Source organism: Myxocyprinus asiaticus, chromosome 15, assembly GCF_019703515.2.
Source record: "Myxocyprinus asiaticus isolate MX2 ecotype Aquarium Trade chromosome 15, UBuf_Myxa_2, whole genome shotgun sequence".
NCBI lineage: Eukaryota > Metazoa > Chordata > Actinopteri > Cypriniformes > Catostomidae > Myxocyprinus > Myxocyprinus asiaticus.
The window spans coordinates 23,334,842-23,355,769 of record NC_059358.1 but is presented as its reverse complement, the minus strand read 5'-3'; the positions used below and the strand labels follow the sequence as shown (position 1 = coordinate 23,355,769).

Below are 20,928 nucleotides of genomic sequence, written 5' to 3'. Positions count from 1 at the left end.
ACACATACACAATTGGATGACACTTAAATGAAACCCTTACTTGTATCTAGGGCCCTATAATTTTGGTGATGCAGAAAACACAAAAGGTATAGTGCAGAGGTCCCCAAACCCTGGGTCACGACCCAGTACCGGGCCGTGGAAGAGGTGCTACCGGGTCGCGAGAAAGTTCCGTGCAGCACTGATATACGCCACTGTATTATTTGTTTTGCGCTTTGCCCTTTACGAGCCACTATCTAAATTTACATAAAAGGCGCAATTTCAGAAAACATCGGTTCCACTCTTCCAACAGCCAATGTTAACATGAGTGTGAAACAAACGTCACTCGAAAGTTTCTTTAGTGGAGGTGGAAGGAAAAGACCAAGCGATGGTGATAATTCAGAGACTGATGAGAAAAAGGGAAAAAAGAAAGCCGCCTTTAATCGAATATATGATGACTCATTTTTAAAATACTTTTTCGTCATATGGGCAGTTCACATGCTCCAAACCCCATGTGTAGAATATGCGGAGAGAAATTAACTAATGAGTCAATGAAGCCCTCAAAATTGCTTCGGCACTTTGAAACTAAACACCCATCATTGAGAGACAAACCCCTTGATTACTTTGAATGGAAAAAAACGCAAACAACAACTACTGAAAGCCATCACATCTACAAATGTAGCTGCACTGAGAGCATCATACTTGGTTACTGACCTTATCGCTAAAGCTAAGATGCCCTTCACCATCGGGGAAGAATTGATTTTGCCAGCTGCCAAAGACATTTCCCGTAAAATGTTAGGCGAAGCTGCAGCTAACAAGATAGGCCAGATTCCTCTTTCAGCTACCACTGTCACACGGAGAATTGATGACATCAAAGAGGACATTGAAAAGCAATTGTTAGAAAGGCTTAATGTGTCACCGTGGTATGCATTGCAGTTCGATGAGTTGACCGATGTTGACAACAAGGCAATACTGTTGGTTTATGTGCGATATTTATTTCAAGACAATGTGCATGAAGATATATTTTTGTCCATCAATGTGTGTGCTCAATGCCAACTAACACAACTGGGGCAGACATTTTCAAGTCTTTGAATGACTACATGTCAGGAAAACTTAACTGGTCATTTTGCCTTGGAATATGCACAGACAGGGCTGCATCTATGACCGGACAGCTGTCCGGTCTCACTACCAGGGTCAAAGAAGTTGCGTCTGAATGTGAATCTACACACTGTGTCATACACTGCGAAATGCTGACTAGCCATAAAATGTCACCAGAACTTTACTCCGTGCTGAATGACGTTATTAAAATAATCAACCACAAAGCAAACGCCCTCAACACCCTTCTTTACGAACAGCTTTGTGAAGAAATAGAAGCAGAACACAAACACCTTTTGTTACACACCGAAGTAATGTGGCTTTCAAGGGGGAGATCCTTAGCGAGAGTTTACGAGTTAAGAGAGCAAATACAGAGCTTTCTTTCAGAAAAAAGGTCACCACTGGCAGCACACTTCAGTGATGAGGAATGGATAACTAAACTCACATACCTGTGTGACATTTTCAACCTGCTGAATGAACTCAATTAGTCACTTCAGGGGAGAATGACAACTGTCTTTAAGTTGGCAGACAAAGTGTCTGCATTCAAAGCCAAGTTGGAACTGTGGGGACAGCAAGTGACATGTTTCCAACATTGTCTGGACATTTGGGAAATAAAGAACCTGGGCCTTCTCTCTCCCAGCTGGTCTGCGATCATATAGCTTCACTGTCAACCGAGATTGAGCGTTACTTCACAAATGCAAGCGATCCAAGAAGTGCAAAGGAATGGGTCCGTGACCCGTTTGCAAATGTGTCCCGTGAATCTTCCATGTCAGTTCAGGAAGAGGATCAACTCATTGAGATCGCAAATGATGGTGATCTGAAAAGTATGTTACAGACATCCTCCTTGGCGGGTTTCTGGATTAAAACAAAGACAGAATATCCAGAGATAGCTGCGAAGGCTCTTAAAAGTTTACTCCCCCTGTTGCGGAACAGACTGTACATTAGCAACATGCTTCGTGTCTCACTGTCCCCCAATTAATGTTTCAATAAACAGTTAATCAAATTAAAATTGCAATATGCACCAGCAATCATGTGATTATTCAACTGCAAAAGGCTGTGATTTAATTAAACAAATATGTAATATGAGCGCTTCTAAATTAATGTTTAATGCCGGTTGCTCACTTACTAAAAACACTACATTCGCTGTGTACATGTAGTAGGTGACAGAGAGAAAGGGGTTCATTGACTTTAAAGCATGCAACACATACAAACAATACAGTGCATCCGGAAAGTATTCACAACGCTTCACTTTTTCCACATTTTATTATATTACAGCCTTATTCCAAAATGGATTAAATTCATTATTTTCCTCAAAATTCTACAAACAATACCCCATAATGACAACATGAAAGTAGTTTGTTTGAAATCTTTGCAAATTTATAAAAAAAAAAAAAAAAACGAAAAAAAAGAAAAGAAAAAAAAAAAAAAAATCACATGTACATAAGTATTCACAGCCTTTGCTCAATACTTTGTTGAAGCACCTTTGGCACCAATTATAGCCTCAAGTCTTTTTGAGTATGATGCTACAAGCATGGCACACCTATGTTTGGGCAGTTTCTCCCATTCTTCTTTGCAGGACCTCTCAAGCTCCATCAGGTTGGATGGGGAGTGTCGGTGCACAGCCATTTCCAGATCTCTCCAGAGATGTTCAATCAGGTTCAAGTCTGGGCTCTGTCTGGGCCACTCAAGGACATTCAGAGTTGTCCCGTAGCCACTCCTTTGTTATCTTGGCTGTGTGCTTAGGGTCGTTGTCCTGTTGGAAGATGAACCTTCGCCCCAGTCTGAGGTCCAGAGCGCTCTGGAGCAGGTTTTCATCAAGGATGTCTCTGTACATTGATGCATTCATCTTTCCCTCGATCCTGACTAGTCTCCCACTTCCTGCTGCTGAGAAACATCCCCACAGCATGATGCTGCCACCACCATGCTTCACTGTAGGGATGTTATTGGCCAGGTGATGAGCGGTGCCTGGTTTCCTCCAGACATGACACATGCCATTCAGGCCAAAGAGTTCAATCTTTGTTTCATCAGACCAGAGAATTTAGTTTCTCATGGTCTGAGAGTCCTTCAGGTGCCTTTTGGCAAACTCCAGGTGGGCTGTCATGTGCCTTTTACTGAAGAGTGCTTCCGTCTGGCCACTCTTCCATACAGGCCTGATTGGTGGAGTGCTGCAGAGATAGTTGTTCTTCTGGAAGGTTCTCCTCTCTCCACAGAAAAACGCTGGAACTCTGTCAGAGTGACCATTGGGTTCTTGGTCACCTCCCTGACTAAGGCCCTTCTCCCAGATCGCTCAATTTGGCCGGGCGGCCAGCTCTAGGAAGAGTCCTGGTGGTTCCAAACTTCTTACATTTATGGATGATGGAGGCCACTGTGCTCATTGGGACCTTCAATGCTGCAGAAATTTTTCTGTACCCTTCCCCAGATCTGTGCCTCGATACATCCTGTTTCAGAGGTCTACAGACAATTCCTTGGACTTCATGGCTTGGTTTGTGCTCTGACATGCACTGTTAACTGTGGGACCTTATATAGACAGGTGTGTGCCTTTCCAAATCATGTCCAATCAACTGAATTTACCACAGGTGGACTTCAATCAAGTTGTAGAAACATCTCAAGGATAATCAGTGGAAACAGGATGCACCTGAGCTCAATTTTGAGTGTCATGGCAAAGGCTGTGAATACTTATGTACATGTGATTTTTTTTGTTTTTTATTTTTAATAAATTTGCAAAGATTTCAAACAAACTTCTTTCACATTGTCAATATGGGGTATTGTTTGTAGAATTTTGAGGAAAATAATGAATTTAATCCATTTTGGAATAAGGCTGTAATATAATAAAATGTGGAAAAAGTGAAGCGTTGTGAATACTTTCCGGATGCACTGTATATCTATTCAATTAAATCACAGCCCATTGCAGTTTAATAATCACATTGGGCCTTGCAGTGAACTGTTTATCCTAAAGTGAGAAACTAATGTCAAAAACACACAGAAACTGAAAGAGCTTCACTCAGTTTTCTGCCAAAATGAAACTATATATTACAAAATACACTCACCGGCCACTTTATTAGGTACACCTTTACATCTACTTATCATGCGATTATCTAATTAGCCAATCGTGTGGCAGCAGTGTAATGTATAAAATCATGCAGATATGGGTCAGGAGCTTCAGTTAATATTCACATAAACCATCAGAATGGGGAAAAAATGTGATCTCTGTGATTTAGGCCATGGCATAACTGTTGGTGCCTGGACTGGCTGGTTTGAGTATTTCTGTAACAGCTGATCTCCTTGGATTTTCTAGAGCAACAGTCTCTAGAGTGTATAGAGAATGGTGCAAAAAACAAAAAACAACCAGTGAGCGGCAGTTCTGTGGACGTACACGCCTTGTTGATGAGAGAGGTCAACGGAGAATGGCCAGATGGGTTCGAGCTGACAGAAAGGCTACGGTAACTCAGAACACCTCTGTACAATTGTAGTGAGCAGAAAAGCATCTAAGAATGCACAACATGTCGAACCTTGAGGCAGATGGGCTACAACAGCAGAAGACCACGTTGGGTTCCACTTCTGTCAGCCAAGAACAGAAAATTGAGGCTGCAGTGGGCTTACCATTTGTGTACCTAAGAAGAAATCCAGATTTGTCAGACCAGGTGATGTTTTTCCAAATGTCTGCTGTCCAGTTTTGGTGAGCCTGTACCCACTGCAGCCTCAGTTTCCTGTTCTTGGCTAAGGGTAGTAGTACCCCGAGGGGTCTTATGCTGCTGTAGTCAATCCGCCTCAATGTTCGACGTGTTGTACGTTCAGAAATGCTTTTCTGCATAGCACTGTTGTAACGTGTGTTTATTTGGGTTACTGTCACCTTTCTGTCGTCTTGGACCAGTCTGGCCATTCTCCTCTGACCAAGCCGTTTTCGCCCACAGAACTGCAGCTCGCTGGATGTTTTTTGTTTTTCACACCATTCTCTTTACACTCTAGAGACCGTTGTGCATGAAAATCCCAGGAGATCAGCAGTTACAGAAATAGTCAAACCAGCCCAACTGACACCAACAATCATGCCACAGTCTAAATCACTGAGATCATATTTTTTTCCATTCTGTTGGTTGATGTGAACATAAAATGAAGCTACTGGCCCATATCTTCATGATTTTATACATTACACTGCTGCTACATTTGGCTGATTAGATAATCGCATGAATAAGTATATGTACAGGTGTACCTAATAAAGTGGCCGGTGAGTGTATATTAGAAATACATTACTACTGTATAGTAATGTAATATTCACTGTCATTATATAATAATATTGATAATATACTTAAGCTATATCTCACGTCTGTGATGTCCTGTTGTGCAGCACTTTATTTAACAAAAATAGCTAGTGTTGTTTTAGATTGTGCTGTGAAGATTTGTATAAAAGCACTTAATTCATTAAAAATAATGCAATGCTATTTTGAAAATTAATTGTGCTCTTTTTATCAGATTAAATTTGAAGTTAATTCATTTTATTAGACACTATTGTGATTTAAATAAACTGTCGAATACAGAATTCAGAAAAACAAAATGGTAAACAGAATTTTGGGGTTGGGGGGGGGTTTGAAAAAATAAATAAAAATAAAGCATAATGGATTTTATATGGCACTACATATTGGTCGACTACAAAAATATTAAAAATTGTTTATACATCAGTATTAAACATTGACACATTTTAACATGAAATGTTGTATATGTTAACATTAGTTAATGCATGAACAATAGTATATTTATAAATTACCATTAACCAAGATTGGTAAATGTTGTAAAAATTATTGTATTGAACATGAAAAAAGCATCATGATAAAAGCTGAGAGAGGAGAAGGTGGAAGCGAGCCTTGGAGACAGGAAAAAAGATGGGCATGAAAAACAGTGGAAGAAATGATAAACAAAACAAAAAACTCTAGGACCAAAAAAAAAAAAAAAAAAAACTATAAAATAAAAGGAACAGCAAAAATGGTGAACATTAGGAAATCCCACAGAAACTAGAAGAGCCAAAACTGGTTCTGGACATCAAAAGCATAACTGAGACAGGCCTAAAAAAATACATGAACTTTCAGTATGACTCACAGGAAGAAGACAGGCTTTTATGCTAAAATGCAATTTTGATAAATGTAAACCTAAGAGATATTTTAATACACCCACAGCTTTTAATAAATCATCTCAACAGCTGTCAAGATCTATCAGCAAGCATTTAACACAGACTCTCTTCAATGAAAACAGAGATCTGCAGAGTTAGCAAAGACAGTGTGTGTCTTCTGCCCACAACGTCTGAAGAGATCAATTTGACTGAGAATGAAAATGTGAATGCATTGGGGTGTTACAGGCAGGGTTAATGAGGTCTAATGCTATCTCTTCAAAAGTATGTAACGACTGCACACTCTCGGTCTTGGTTTCTCTCTGGACTGTGCAGTATTTCAATACTGCAGGAGATTAGAGATCTCTTAGCTTCTTTCAGAGCCAGTCGCTCTAACAAGAGCAAAAGAAGGGTGGTGTACAAGCATGTGGCCTCACTGAGCACGTGAGCATGGAAGAGAGAATAAACAGCTAGAGAGAATGTTTAGAGTAAGGGACTATAAAGATGTGTGGCTGAGAGGTGTTAACCTCCCAATAAACATCACATTTTCTTCACCCTTCATTGCTTCTCTTTCATTCTCATCTTGTCAACAGCCCTCCCATTTGTTCCTATAGAATGCCAGTACTTCCAGTACTTCGACTCAACTGAACTGGAGCTTAAAGACCCCATGAAATGTCCCGCCCCAACATCTTGCTTCAATAGGAAATATGTCAACACAGGAAAGAAAACTGCACTCCAGTGATTTCATAAGGTCTTTAAATGTCACAGGTGTTCAGTATGTGTCATTCACCGCAAGGGCAGAAGGACAAATTATGCAATTCAAGCCATCATTTCGCACTATATAAATATTATTAAACCAAAGCTACCTTAGTAATGACAGGAAAAAAAATCTAATTTATCATTTGACCTGCTGTGTGCTTTCATCTCCTTCTGTTTTCTATAGCTTTCCATCATTACTAAGACATAAACACTGTCAGCCTAGAATATCCTCCAGGCTCACGCTCCTTACATACTTCCAAGTAATCAAGACCCATCTCAATTCCTAGAGGTTTTGTACAGTAGTCTGTTACATAAAAGACCACATTTCAAAGTATATCCATTACCGGATATAGTATATCTGTAATTTTTGAGGCATCCATAGTTTTAGAAGCACCTGAATCAGAATGATGTAATTTGTTCTCAGGCAAATATTAAGGATGGGCATTTTGGTCATTTTGTCTAATCGAGTACTATAATAACATGTCTGACAAACGTCTTTGGCTGCTGCATTGCGTTTTGTTGTTCCAATGTATCGTCTATTTATTATTATAGGCTGTTATGTAATAATCTGTTACAAAATGTACAAAAGTTTACATAAATCAAAATATAATGCATCATATTTTGTCATTATGTGAAGATTTGCTGCCCAACTCGATGAAAGAATGTGCACAACGCGTGTCTGTCTGTTCTTCCTTCAGGTTACCGTAGTAAACTTAGTGAGCGCGCACTATTTTTATTAGTGACTGTCTGAACCGTCTATTTTCAAATCGCAGTTGGCTTAACAGGAGATGCCAAAACCTTTGCGTTTTTAGTAGTTGAAGTTCGGTTTTGAAGATGCTGCATTCTGTTCCATTTAGCTGCGCTCTGTCTAGCTATTTGAAACACTCACCTGCTGCGCGTTGAGTCCACTGCCACATGCCTGGGGTGTGTGTGTGTGTGTGTGTGTGTGTGTGTTGTCTCCCCAAGTGTTCGCTCCTGTGGGGAAAGCCACGATGCTCTGTATTGTTGTTGCTGTGATGCTTCATGAACCGTTCCATTCAACTCAGAGAGTCTGAATTTCCACCTTTCAACTGGCGAAAGTGCAACGGAATTACATTTTATGTCGGACTTCAAACTTGGAAACTCGTGCGGAAATCTTCAACTCCCATTTCGTCGAGATGCAGGTGTGTGTTAAGTCTCCCAGGGCAGGGAGGTTTACAGTCAGTGACAAACATTCACTTTTATAAAATAATATCCATTAATGAGTCAAAGTTCTTACATTAAATGATAATAAAATGTGTTTAGCAAACGTTTTGCAGAGATAGGTTTTCAAAACATGGTTAATTACACTCTCTTTTGATTATCGTAATGATAGCATTGCATATCAGTTAGGTTGCTGAGACGTCTCTGACAATCAATGTACCCCTCAAAATCACAACGTAATCCATCTCAAAATTAAAAATAATCTCCCTCTTTGACACGTTTGTTTTTAGTTGTCAGGTAATTGTCACTGAATTTCGAATTAAGTGAAATCACATCATGCATGATCACCATTGATCATCGTTTTTATGATCGATCATTGCTGCCACGTCCGAGTTCTCGTTTCCATCCCTAGCAAATATGTTTAGTTGGAAAGCTTGGGAATTTTGCAATTGCATCCCTACCTCCTCTAAACTCAGTACTACCTCTTTTCTCCCAATTTGGAATGCCCAATTCCCAATGTGCTTTTTAAGTCCTCGTGGTCACGTAGTGATTCGCCTCAGTCCGGGTGGCGGAGGACGAATCTCAGTTGCCTCTGTGTCTGAGACCGTCAACCCGCACATCTTGTCATGTAGCTTGTTGATCACATTGCCACGGAGACATGTACAAAAGTTTACATAAATCAAAATATAATGCATCATATTTTGTCATTATGTGAAGATTTGCTGCCCAACTCAATGAAAGAATGTGCACAACGCGTGTCTGTCTGTTCTTCCTTCAGGTTACCGTAGTAAACTTAGTGAGCTTCATGCCATCCACCACGGCAACCATGCTCAACTCACCATACACCCCACCGAGAAAGAACCACATTACAGCGATCATGAGGAGGTTACCCCATGTGACTCTATCCTCCCTAGCAACTGGGCCAATTTCGTTGCTTAGGAGACCTGGCTGGAGTCACTCAGCACGCCCTGGGATTCGAACTAGCGAACTCCAGGGGTGGTAGCCAGCATCTTTACCACTGAGCTACCCAGGCCCCCTTTCCAGCTTCTTTTCATTTTCTTTCTTCCTCCATTTCGTAGGAATACAGGAGGTTATGTGTTCATGCCAGAACCTCACATATTCTAAAATACCAACACCAACTGAACGTTTAATTTGCTCTTTCAGGGCTCCAGACTAACATTTGAGAGTTCTACAGATGGTCGCCAGCCAATGGACCAGCACCTGAGTTGGTGGCACCGAGGGGGGTGGGGTGCGGTGCTGGGGGAGAGGACAAAAACAAATAATATTAAAAATAAGTAAATTTCCAATAAAAATGCACATTTTGTCCCATTTAAATGTCCACTTCTAAGTAAGCATTGATTTTGAAATGTAGTATATTTACTGATTACAAAAGTAATCTGTAAAATGTTTGTTTTTATTTTTTATGTTGGGCTAAATTAAAATACTTTTTACAGCAGGAATGAGTTTGAAATTCTTTCATAGTTTCCTTTCATCAGGATCTTACTGATTAAAATTCAGTCATCTGAAGACAAACAAAGCCTTTTTTTAAAGAAGTTTAATCACGACACATTAGGGGTTTCATAGAGGTTTTAACTAAATAATCAATGCCAAATGCGCAACCCAGCCCACGCTTTTCGCAGCGCTGTTTATGATGATCTGTGCGGCTGAGAACTCGAGACCGGTCCACGTGTAAACACGTGCTCTGTGCTGATCTGTCCATTGAGCCACAGTGACTGATTCAGGTAGAGCTGTTCCGTTTCGCTTTTGGAATGTTTGCCGTTTGATATTCCTCATACGCATCAAAAAATGACAGCGCACAATCAGAGAGTCAACCAACTTTGAAGTTGCACCAGTGCGACCTCTTGCAAAGTTTAATCGCACTGTTAGGAAAATGCGACCATTTAGTCGCAGTCTGGAGCCCTGTCATTGAATTGGACATAGTACCAGTAACAAGTAGCACCAGAAACATTTTTGCAAACCTCTGCCACATCAAATGCATTACTGTTAAGAGATCAAAATTGCATTATTAAGGAATAGTTCACCCAAAAATGATAAGTCTGTCTGAATTTTCTCAACCTCATGTTGGAGATGTTTTAATGAATATCACAGGCCATGTTTTTAATAGAATAGCAGAGGATAGTGCCTTACTTTAAAGCTTAAAAAAGACCCAAAAGTATCATAAAAGTATTCCATGTGTCTCTTGCGACATATTTCAAGTCTTCTGAATGCATAGATAGGTTTGAATAAGAAACAACCCAAAGTCACTTTTCAGTGAGAACTTGTTTAGCGATAAAATAAATGCAAGTTTTTGAATATGCCAGTCACTGTGAACGAGCTTCTCTTATAACACTTGTGAGCACGCAACGGACAAAGATTTTCACCAAAAAATGACTTACATTTCTGTTTTTCTCACCAATCAGATGCCTTCAAAAGACTTTGAATATGTCCAAACAGGGCAGCACCGCAGCATAGACTGGTAGGAGAAGCCGTGGCAGCCTGCAATCTCCCTCTAACTGTTTCCAAATGTGGGCTCTGAGTCCGGGGAGTAATCAGCCTGCTTCAAACACAGAGCCCTTTGACTGCACACAAACCTGGCCTGTCCAACTGCCCAATAGACCTGCTCCACCACTGGCACTCTGACTTGGGATCTGTGAATTTGTATGTGTGTGTTTAAGAGTGAGTTCATGTCTGACTATGCGTCTGTGTTTGAGTGTGTACTTTTGTGTCCATGTATGTTCTCACATTGGACATCTCTGAATGGAGCACAGTTTTTCAGGAACTTTACATCATGTCCCGTTTGTTTCCAGTGGCTGAGCGCTGGAGGGGCAGGGAATGCCAGGAAGCGCCTGCACTGTGATCTATGGCCAGGAATAAACCCACCCTCCTTACTTAACCACACAAAGCCTTCAGTCCATCCACCTAAAACACACCCCAAGAAACAAACTGCACTGCTTTCAGATCATCCTGTCATGGAACTGCAATGCTAAAACTTTAACCATCTTGAGTCAAGTCTGAGAGACGACTGTATCTCTGCTTCCTGGAAATGTGTCAGTATCAACAGGAAAATGCTAGTCAACAAAAAAAGTTTAATGCATCACATCGAGGTTTTCTTTACATCTGGTCAAAACAAGCCATCTCAACGGAGACAGGTGATCACTCCGCACTCTGTTACTCAACTTCAGATCTGAACACTGGCATAACCACATAAAATCATTTTCCTGCCCTCCACCAGCCTCGCTTGCTTTCCCTCATGCACCTGTCACCGCATCCATCATTCTCTCAGTTCATCACTCCACCCTAGGCAATCTGAATCAACCTGACTGCAACCCACTTCTCTTCACCAGTCCCTGTCTGTATCACATCTCTCTGACAGACATCTGAAGAGGGATCCTGGAACACCACAAGAAGAAACATTTTCTGACATATGCCCATACATCAAACATACAAGGATGGTCATAAATAATTCTACCTATTTTAACTATTTATTTCACCTTCACAAATGTATCTATATCTAATGAGACTAAAAATGTTGTGAAAAGTGCATGTTAAGAGTGAGTGCATTAAAGGAATATTACGGGTACTAAAGGTGCACTCAAAACAGTTGTATAAATAAAGATATGAATAGTACTTGTGCAAAATATGTTTAAAATCATGTACACTCACTTTCTTATCAGTACCCTAATAAAAAGACATGTTGAGATCATATTACAAGCCAGCTTAATACAACTCACTTAATCTCATTACCCCTGTTACTGGACAACTTTCATTTGCTGAATAATTTTGCTAACTACGAATGATGCATTTCTACAATGGGATCAATACCAAATATTTTGTGTTTTGGTGATACTGTTTTCACGATGCACCTTTAAGCTGTTCTGGGTTCAACATGATTTAACATTATTGAAAAAAAATAATTTCGACATATGCCTCAGTTTGTGAAAAAGAAACAAAAAGGAACATAAAATGAGTTTACAGTAATACAATTTACAATGAATGCCTAAAAGCACTTAATAGTTATTTTTTCAAACAGGTTTCCCAGACATTCCCCCTGCCTGCCATTGGTTGCACAAAAAGATACTTCAAACTTACCCCACTGATTGAGTCAACATTGCTGTGTCAAGCTGGTCTGGATAGTGAAACAAACAGAGCAATGTTTTGATAGTACCACAGAGCCACCATGGATATAAATATCCCAATGGATTTCTTGTAAACGTGTATTAAGCTGGGATAAGGAAAAGTGTTTTAATTAGGGAGGCACCGATCGTTTGGCCACAGATCTAGATCGGCCGATCTTCGTCTTAAATCTGTGATCGACAATTGTCAGATTGTGGCTAGATTCAGTGTCAATATTTATTTTAATTGCAGCATGCATGAAATCACAAATACAATGCTACACTAATGAATAATCACTTGCTCAGCCCTCGAACAATGACATTGCAGCCACTGGAGGATGAGTTATTGGCAATTTTAAGCATTCACAAATTTATACTTTCAGACATACTGTAATTCAGAAGAATATGCCGGTTTGTTTTAAAATGTGTGTGAATTACAGGTGTATGAATATTAAGGTGCCCATTTTCAAGCCATTACGGCAGGGGTCCCCAAACTACGGCCCTCCGAAATGTTTTGACCGGCCCGTGGAACCATGCCTGTCACACGTTTTGACTGGCCCGCACTGGAAGCGCGAGACTGCTTTGGTGGATTTGGTAGCAAGAGTGAATAGTATTCGAGGGCAGGCTGTTAAGGAGCATATATCATTGGTTTCACCCGCTGAACGAATACGCCCCTTCACTGAAGTTTGAGTCGGTCATTTGAGTCTGAACGAGATAAGACATCTCATTCATGAAGGAACTGAATGTACTGGTACACTTGTTCCAGAACGAAATGCATGAATGAGTCATCATTAACAAGGATCTGCTGAACAACTAAACAAGAGGAGGAGGCAAGTCGTTTGTTCAATTCAGCAATCTCATTCAACAAGAAAATGGGCCGGATACACTATAAATAAAATGGAGTGATAAACACTTTATTACAATGACATATGGAGTTTATTGAAACTCAATTATTTTTTAGGCTAGTATTGTTTTTTTATTTTTTTTTTATTTTTATTGCTTGATAAAAAGTAATTCTCAGCAGTTCACAGTATGATAGATATTCTTTGTTGACATTTGTAGGGAAACGCTTATGACGCTTAAACACTCTGCAGTGCTGAAGTCTCTTAGCAGAATTGTTGAGACATAAATTGTAATACATGATAATTAGACTTTTTCCAATCATGAATTACTCTGTTTTTCTTCTCGTTCAAAGCGTAAAAGACAGTCATTTTGTATCATCTACTGGCACAAAAGCATCATTTGCAGAAATGGTAAATGAACGAATCAATGAACTAATCTGAACTAATCTTTTTAGTGAACAAATTAAAAAGACTCGAGTCACTGAAATGAATCAAAATCATCACCACTACTGGATAGAGAACTTATTAAAAGTTCTTTGAGCCAATGGCTGGATCCACTGATGTAAGATAAAGTAGGCTAAAATGTAACATTTCACAGAGATTTTTTTTGCCTCCAATAGAAAAACATTATGAAAGTTCTGTTGAAATAATTGGATCTTTCCCCCGTCTTCATGTCTTGACATGCACACGTCAGTGAACAAAAATAGCACGTAGGCCTATACAATGACAAAGTAGGCCTACCTTAAAGCAAGTTGCTAAGAAATGTATACATACATACAATAGCACTTTAAATAGCCTGCTTTAAGCAATGTTCCCGTTATTATGCAAAGTCCACTGGTTTTTCTGTGAGGTGTTGTGGACAGATTAAAGGACTATATTATAAAGCAGTCAGTTGCCGATTCTTTACAGTGCGGTGTCTGACAGAAAACAGATCGCTATAATAAACTGTTGCAGAAGACAAAACTGCCATAAACTACATGTTGTGCACCCACAATAATCTTACAGTTATGCAGTTCTTTTTTTTTTTTTCTTTCACCCAATTTGGAATGGCAAATTCCCAATGCGCTTTTAAGTCCTCGTGGTCGCGCTGTGATTCGCCTCTATCCGGGTGGCGGAGGACAAATTTCAGTTGCCTCCGCGTCTGAGACCGCCAACCTGCGCATCTTATCACGTGGCTTGTTGAACGCGTTGCCACGGAGACATAGCGCGTGTGAAGGCTTCACGCCATCCACCACGGCATCCACGATCAACTCACCACGCGCCCCACCGAGAATGAACCACATTATAGCGACCACAAGGAGGTTACCCTATGTGACTCCACCCTCCCTAGCAACCGGGCCAATTTGGTTGCTTAGGAGACCTGGCTGGAGTCACTCAGCACGCCCTGGGATGGGGTGGTAGCCAGCGTCTTTTACCATTGAGCTACCCAGGCCCCCACAGTTACGCAGTTCTGAAGCGACTACAAGCACTCCAGTTACACTGAAGTGCATTTTGCACCCGGCATGCAGAAAAGCGGTGTTGCGTCTCTTATTATTGTTATATCGTCTCTTATTTTTGGTACTGTTACATCGTCTTCTACAGCGAAGAACTTAGGTGTTATATTTGATACCAATCTGTCCTTTGAAAATCAAATTTCCAGTGTTTGTAGAACAGCATTCTTCCACCTCAGAAGAATTGCTAACTTACAACACATGTGCTCTGTTGCTGATGCCAAAAAACGAATTCATGCATTCATGACCTCAAGACTAGATTATTGTAATGCATTACTGGGAGGATGTCCTGCAAGTTTAATAAATAAACTTCAATTGGTTCAAAATGCAGCTGCCAGAGTGCTGACTAGAACCAAGAAATATGATCACATTAGCCCCATTTTATCACCGTTACATTGGCTACCTGTCAAATTTCGTATTAATTTTGAAATTCTGTTAATTACGTACAAAGCTTTGAATGGTCTAACTCCGCAGTACTTAAGTGACCTTCTACCATGCTATATTCCATCACATTCATTACGATCACAAAATCCTGGCCTGTTAATAGTAACTAGAATATTAAAATCCACAAAAGGAAATTTGAGACCCATACTATTACCAATATTTCAACACTGTGATCGGTCAATACCAATCTGATCTCTGATATCTTTTTCCTATTTGACTCCTAAACTATGGAATGTTCTTCCAAACATTGTTCGGGACACACTTTCTCAAAGTCTAGACTAAAGACTCATCTATTTAGCCAGGCATGCACCTAATTTATCCATCAATTCACAATTAGGCTGCCGGAACTAGAAACAATTCTCAAAATCTATTACTTTGCAATAAATTTAATGGCATCTATGCTAATATTATTCTATTTGCCAACTCCAACTGTAAGGCATGGGATACTTCATATGCCACTGCCTGAACCTTGGACTTAAGGCCTGTTCACACCAAATCTGTGACTATTTTGAGACAAATGAGACAAACCTCTGATGGAAGGTCTATTCATTCAGAGTATGTAAAAAAATAAAAATAAAAACTATTTCACTCCTATACAGTAGGCGGTGCTGCTGCGGTGCTGTTGTTATACCAGTCTCCTGTCCGCACCTTCAGTTGTTAGAGATTAATATAATGAATGCTGTTAAAGCATTTACTTACCTAATTTGGTATAACTGTTTCATGATGTTCTTTCCATGGTGTTGATGTATTTTGAGGAGTATATAATCTGTGTTTATTATGCAAGTGCGAGAAGTAAAGAGCGCTGTTGGATATTTATTGTATTTTGCATTACAAACGGACTCCTGAAGCCAAATTCTCTTTTTAAAATGCCTGGATTAATGCCTGAATAATATAAAACAAGGTACAGTGATATAAATACACATGGAATAATGTCCATTACGAATAGCATGTATATTATAAAATATGATGCATAATATTAAAAGAATATAAAAGAACACCCTGGCTCTCCGTCTTAATTAAAATTATGGCAATACTTTGCTATATTATTCTTGCAGTACAAACAGCAGTGTGGTTCTGCAATTTGTTTGTCTACAGTAAAATACAACATGTAAAGATTCTTTTTCTGGGATTTTCTACGAGCTCAGTGCAAACAAATTGCTGAACCTCTCATCGCTATTTTTAATGCCATGAGAATATCCAGGCACAGTGTTATACATACTAAATTATGTAGCCAAATTAAGACAAAAAACCATAAGCAGCCTTTCAAAAACAGAACAGGTTTATGCTTGCAGTACAAAGGGTTCATGAACTGCAACTATTTATTCTTAATTATATAATGTTTAGGGGTGTGTATAAGCTGCACCTATGCAAGTGTTTGCCAGTTAATTAGCGCCACCAACACGCTGGATTGAGCAGCTAAAAGACTGACTAAAAGCCCTTATCTCATTGGTCAGTTAGTTTTCATCACAGTCTGAAGAAAAAAATCTGAACACTGAAACCTTTGGATTATCCGCGGATGATTTTTCAGACCCAATGTGCATAGCGCCATAGTTACCGTACAAAAGCTTGTTAGGGACGAACATTCGTACTGAAAAAACAGACTTGGTGTGAACAGGCCTTTAGGATGGACCTCACCGAACCTCAAAAAAATGACCTGCCACTTGAACTGCGATGCACCTCACTGACATCTGCCTGCGTCAGCTTGGATTATTGATGGACTACACTCTTGAAAGGAATACACAGGCTATCAATTAACTGCCAACAAAAGCCTTGATAAGCCAAATAACAATGGACAATACATCTACAGTATGTGAACTTCTGCAGCTAATCTATTATGAACTTCAAAGACATTAGTCATTAATTTTACAGTTCAAACAAAATCTTTGTTTAAACAATGGCCCTTAAAACTTAGTTTACTAATTTTAAACCATTACTTTTTTAAACCAACCAGAGGGGAACTGGCCCCCACAGTGAGCCTGGTTTCTCCCAAGGTTATTTTTCTCCATTAACCAACATCTTATGGAGTTTTGTGTTCCTTGCCACAGTCGCCTTCGGCTTGCTCACTGGGGTTCTAAAAAAGCTATTATTATTTAAGTATTTGTATACACAATTTATAATCATATTTAATCAAACTACACAATGATGACTAAGACATTATAGATATTACATTTTCATTTCCTGTTAAAGCATGATTTCTGTAAAGCTGCTTTGAAACGATATGTGTTGTGAAAAGCGCTATTCAAATAAAAATGACTTGACTATTAAATATCTTCTATTTATTTATTGTGTATTTAGCAGTTTTCCTTTTGTATGGCTGCACTTCCATATATCCCCAAGAAACGCATCACTTACACGTTTAATTGTGATATGTTATGCCTTTTTTGCCTCTGTAAAACCGGTGAACCACGATTTTTTTCTCAGACGGTAATCTAACCATCAAAATCTCATATCCCTAGATGTGTATCACTTTCTTTCTTCAGAAGAACACAAACAAAGAGTTTTAGAAGAATATCTAAGCTCTGTAGGTCCATACAATGCAAGTGGATGGTGATCAGAACTTTAAAGCTTCAAAAAGCACAGACAGTCATAGTAAAATTAATCCATATGACTCCAGTGGATAAATGAATGTCTTCTAAAGCGATACGATCACTTTGGGTGAGAAAAAAGATTAATATTTATTTACTTTTCATTATAATTGTTTACTTCCGGTCGCTCTCAAATGCGCATTTATGAGAGGACCCAGTTCACGCTGCCTCTCTTGTGAACAGCGTTCTCTTGTAAACAAATCAAGCTGCAATTCCTGTTGTATCACGTCAGTTCTCACGTGAACATGGCAATGCACCTACGTCATCATAGACAGATTCTAATGATTTCTCACTGGGGCAGTTTTGGAGCTTGTAGTGGATATATCTCTCTTATTGTTGAGCGTATCTCTATTTTTTGTGATACTCTCTTGGTGTTTACTGGTTGCCAGTTGCCAATGTTGTCACATTGATGGTGACAACAGAACTATTCATAATTATTTTCAATTCAAATAAATGTTAGCATTTCACAATTATTGTAAATTGAATTGAATTTTACAGTGTGGGGCATTAACAAATAACTTGCACAAGTGTGGCAAAAGGCACATTTAAAAGAAATATCAGTGACGGGATTGGTATCGACCGATCACAGTGTTGAAATATTGGTAATAGAACGGGTCTGAAATTTCCTGATCAGTGCACCACTAATTTTAATATAGAAGAAAATTACAATTCAGCTTAGTTGTTCCCCTGTATTTTACTATATATATAACATAATGTGTTACACCTGGCAGCATCAAGAAGAGGGCAAAATGACCACACACACACCTTAGCTTCCTAATGTACAACCACAATTCACACTGTGAACACATCCACTGACCACATCCACAAACAAACCTCCAACCCATACAAATGCCACTACTATTACTCATGACAAGACAAAAAGTTATTTGTTAATGAGTCAGGGTTATAGGGAACACCAATAGTTTCTGTTGCCTTAGCAAAGCACACCAAAAACATCACATTAAACATATATATGCTTCTCCTGTACACTGTAAGAATATCGTCACTGCAAAGAGACACACACAAACAGGAGTCTCTCTGCTACTCTACTGACTTTCGGATGTGGCCTGAATGTCATGCTCATTTTATTTCAGTAGCTACTGTATATAAAGGAACTCAACTGACCAGAAAACCCAATCAGCTCATTTATACCTGCATACAACAAAAACAATGTACCACTCCTGCTGAAGAGCAGCTCTTTATTCTTCTGCTACTGGAAAATCCTGGAGTGTGTTCCATTTTCTTACCTGATTTACAGACATGGGCATCCATGCACAAACACAAACTTTATTTGAAGTCTGACTCATTTCACCCATTTGGAAAGAACCAAAAATTAATAGGATGGAACTTGTGGTGGGTATATAAATTTGCAATTTGCACAATTTACATCACCATGCACTTTTTCCATATAACTGTCTATAGGGCGAAGTAAAAATATAGATTTTGCGATTAACCATAATCTTCAATTAAACAATCTCAATGTCGATTCTTAAATCCAAAGATTGATTTTTTTTAAACTATGTGTAACCCTCTACAATTATATCTGAAAAATACCCAAATGAATCAGAATCGATTTGAAACGGAATCAAATCGAATCGAGAGCTTGTGAATCGGAATTGAATCAGGAAATCTGTATCAATACCCAGCCCTTTTACTGTATGAAACATTTTAATAGAAAATAATAACTTCACATTTGCATCATGCTATATTTCCTACTGGCTAGTGATCTACAGTATTCTACCTTTAAAGGAATAGTTCACCCAAAAATGAAAATTCTCTCATCATTTACACACCATCATGTCATCCCAGATGTGTATGACTTTCTTCTGCAGAACAAAATTTTTTTTCGAAGAATATTTCAGCTCTGTAGGTTTCAATTAATGTTGTTAACTAATGTTAACAAATGGAACCTTACTGTAAAGTGTTACCAAATATTCTTCTAAAATTTTTAATTTGTGTTCTGCAGAAGAAAGAAAGTTATACACATCTGGGTTGGCATGAGGGTGAGTAAATGAGTGAATTCTAAATTTTGGGTGAACAATCACTTTAATCCTCCTATTGTCTTAAAGATGCACTCAGTTATTTTTTTCCCCATTAAAAATGTTTTACTCCTAAAGAAATGAATTGTAATTTTGAAACATATGTATAAAATTATGATCGCTCACATGAGATTAGGACTCTAGTCATATCAGTAACCTTATAAAAGATATTTTATTCTACATAGGGAAGGGGCGCCCTCATGGGGGCTGCCATTTTAGAATCACATGACCAGCAGAATACTATTCGATTAATCTCAGTAACCGTCTTGTTATTGGACACTTTCACTCTTGGATTAAAATAATCATGGCGGATTGTGAATAGTGAATTTCTACAATGGCATCTGTAACTGAAAACTATTGATTTTGAATGATGCTGCATCCATACCACTAAGTCCAAGATGACACAAACAAAAAGTAACTGAGTGCACCTTTAAGAAACTGCACCCTCCATTTGTCCTTCGGATAATTTTTGACCCGTATCGAAAACCATTCAAAATGCATAAATTCTTGATTATTGTACAACGCCACTAAAGATCCCCATAAATGAAAATCTGTTTTGTTGTGGTCCCAAAGTGTGTAATGAGTGGGCAAAAAAGGGCTACATTCTGAATATTAATGAATTAACATAATTTTAAAAGAATTAGCAAAGGATGTCTCACTTTATATTAATTTCTAACACTTTGGACATTTTATATTATCTCAACTATATTACAAACATTTTTGATTTATTCTGCCTGTAGAAAACCAAATCAACAGTGTATATTTTAGTGTTAGAATTTAGTACGTCTATATCATAAATTAATCTCTTTTGCCTTTTCCAGAATTTACAATGGGCAAACAATTCACGTCCATTGGAATTAATCCATTCCTTTCATCCCTTCAGAATCTACATTACAGATAATTATATAATATATAGTATGCATATAGTAGTGTGTTGTCATCAATGAATGTTTGCACCTTGTGTAATAGTTGTGTACAAGTCCCTCAACTCTCCTAAGTGTCAAAAGCTTGAGATATATATATATATATATATATATATATATATATATTACACACACACATACATACATACACACATATATCAAAAATAAAGCCATAAATAGTTTTCATTTATCAATTAATGTCATACAAAGTGCAGTAAACATAAAAAAAGCTAAATCAATATTTGGTGCCTTTAAAACAGCACCAATTCTCCTAGGTACACCTTGACACAGTTTGTCTTGGTTGTTGGCAGATAGGATGTTCCAAGCTTCTTGGAGAATTTGCAACAGTTCTTCTATCTATTTAGGCTGTCTCAATTGCTTATGTC

The 20,928-nt window shown here is 38.7% G+C and overlaps 1 protein-coding gene across 5 annotated transcripts in view; it reads right to left on the bottom strand.

Annotated features, from left to right (window-relative positions):
• The window catches only part of arhgef1b (Rho guanine nucleotide exchange factor (GEF) 1b), an 89,188-nt gene that overhangs the window by 59,758 nt on the left and 8,502 nt on the right, over positions 1 to 20,928 (bottom strand). The gene's annotated exons all lie outside the window — the stretch shown is intronic.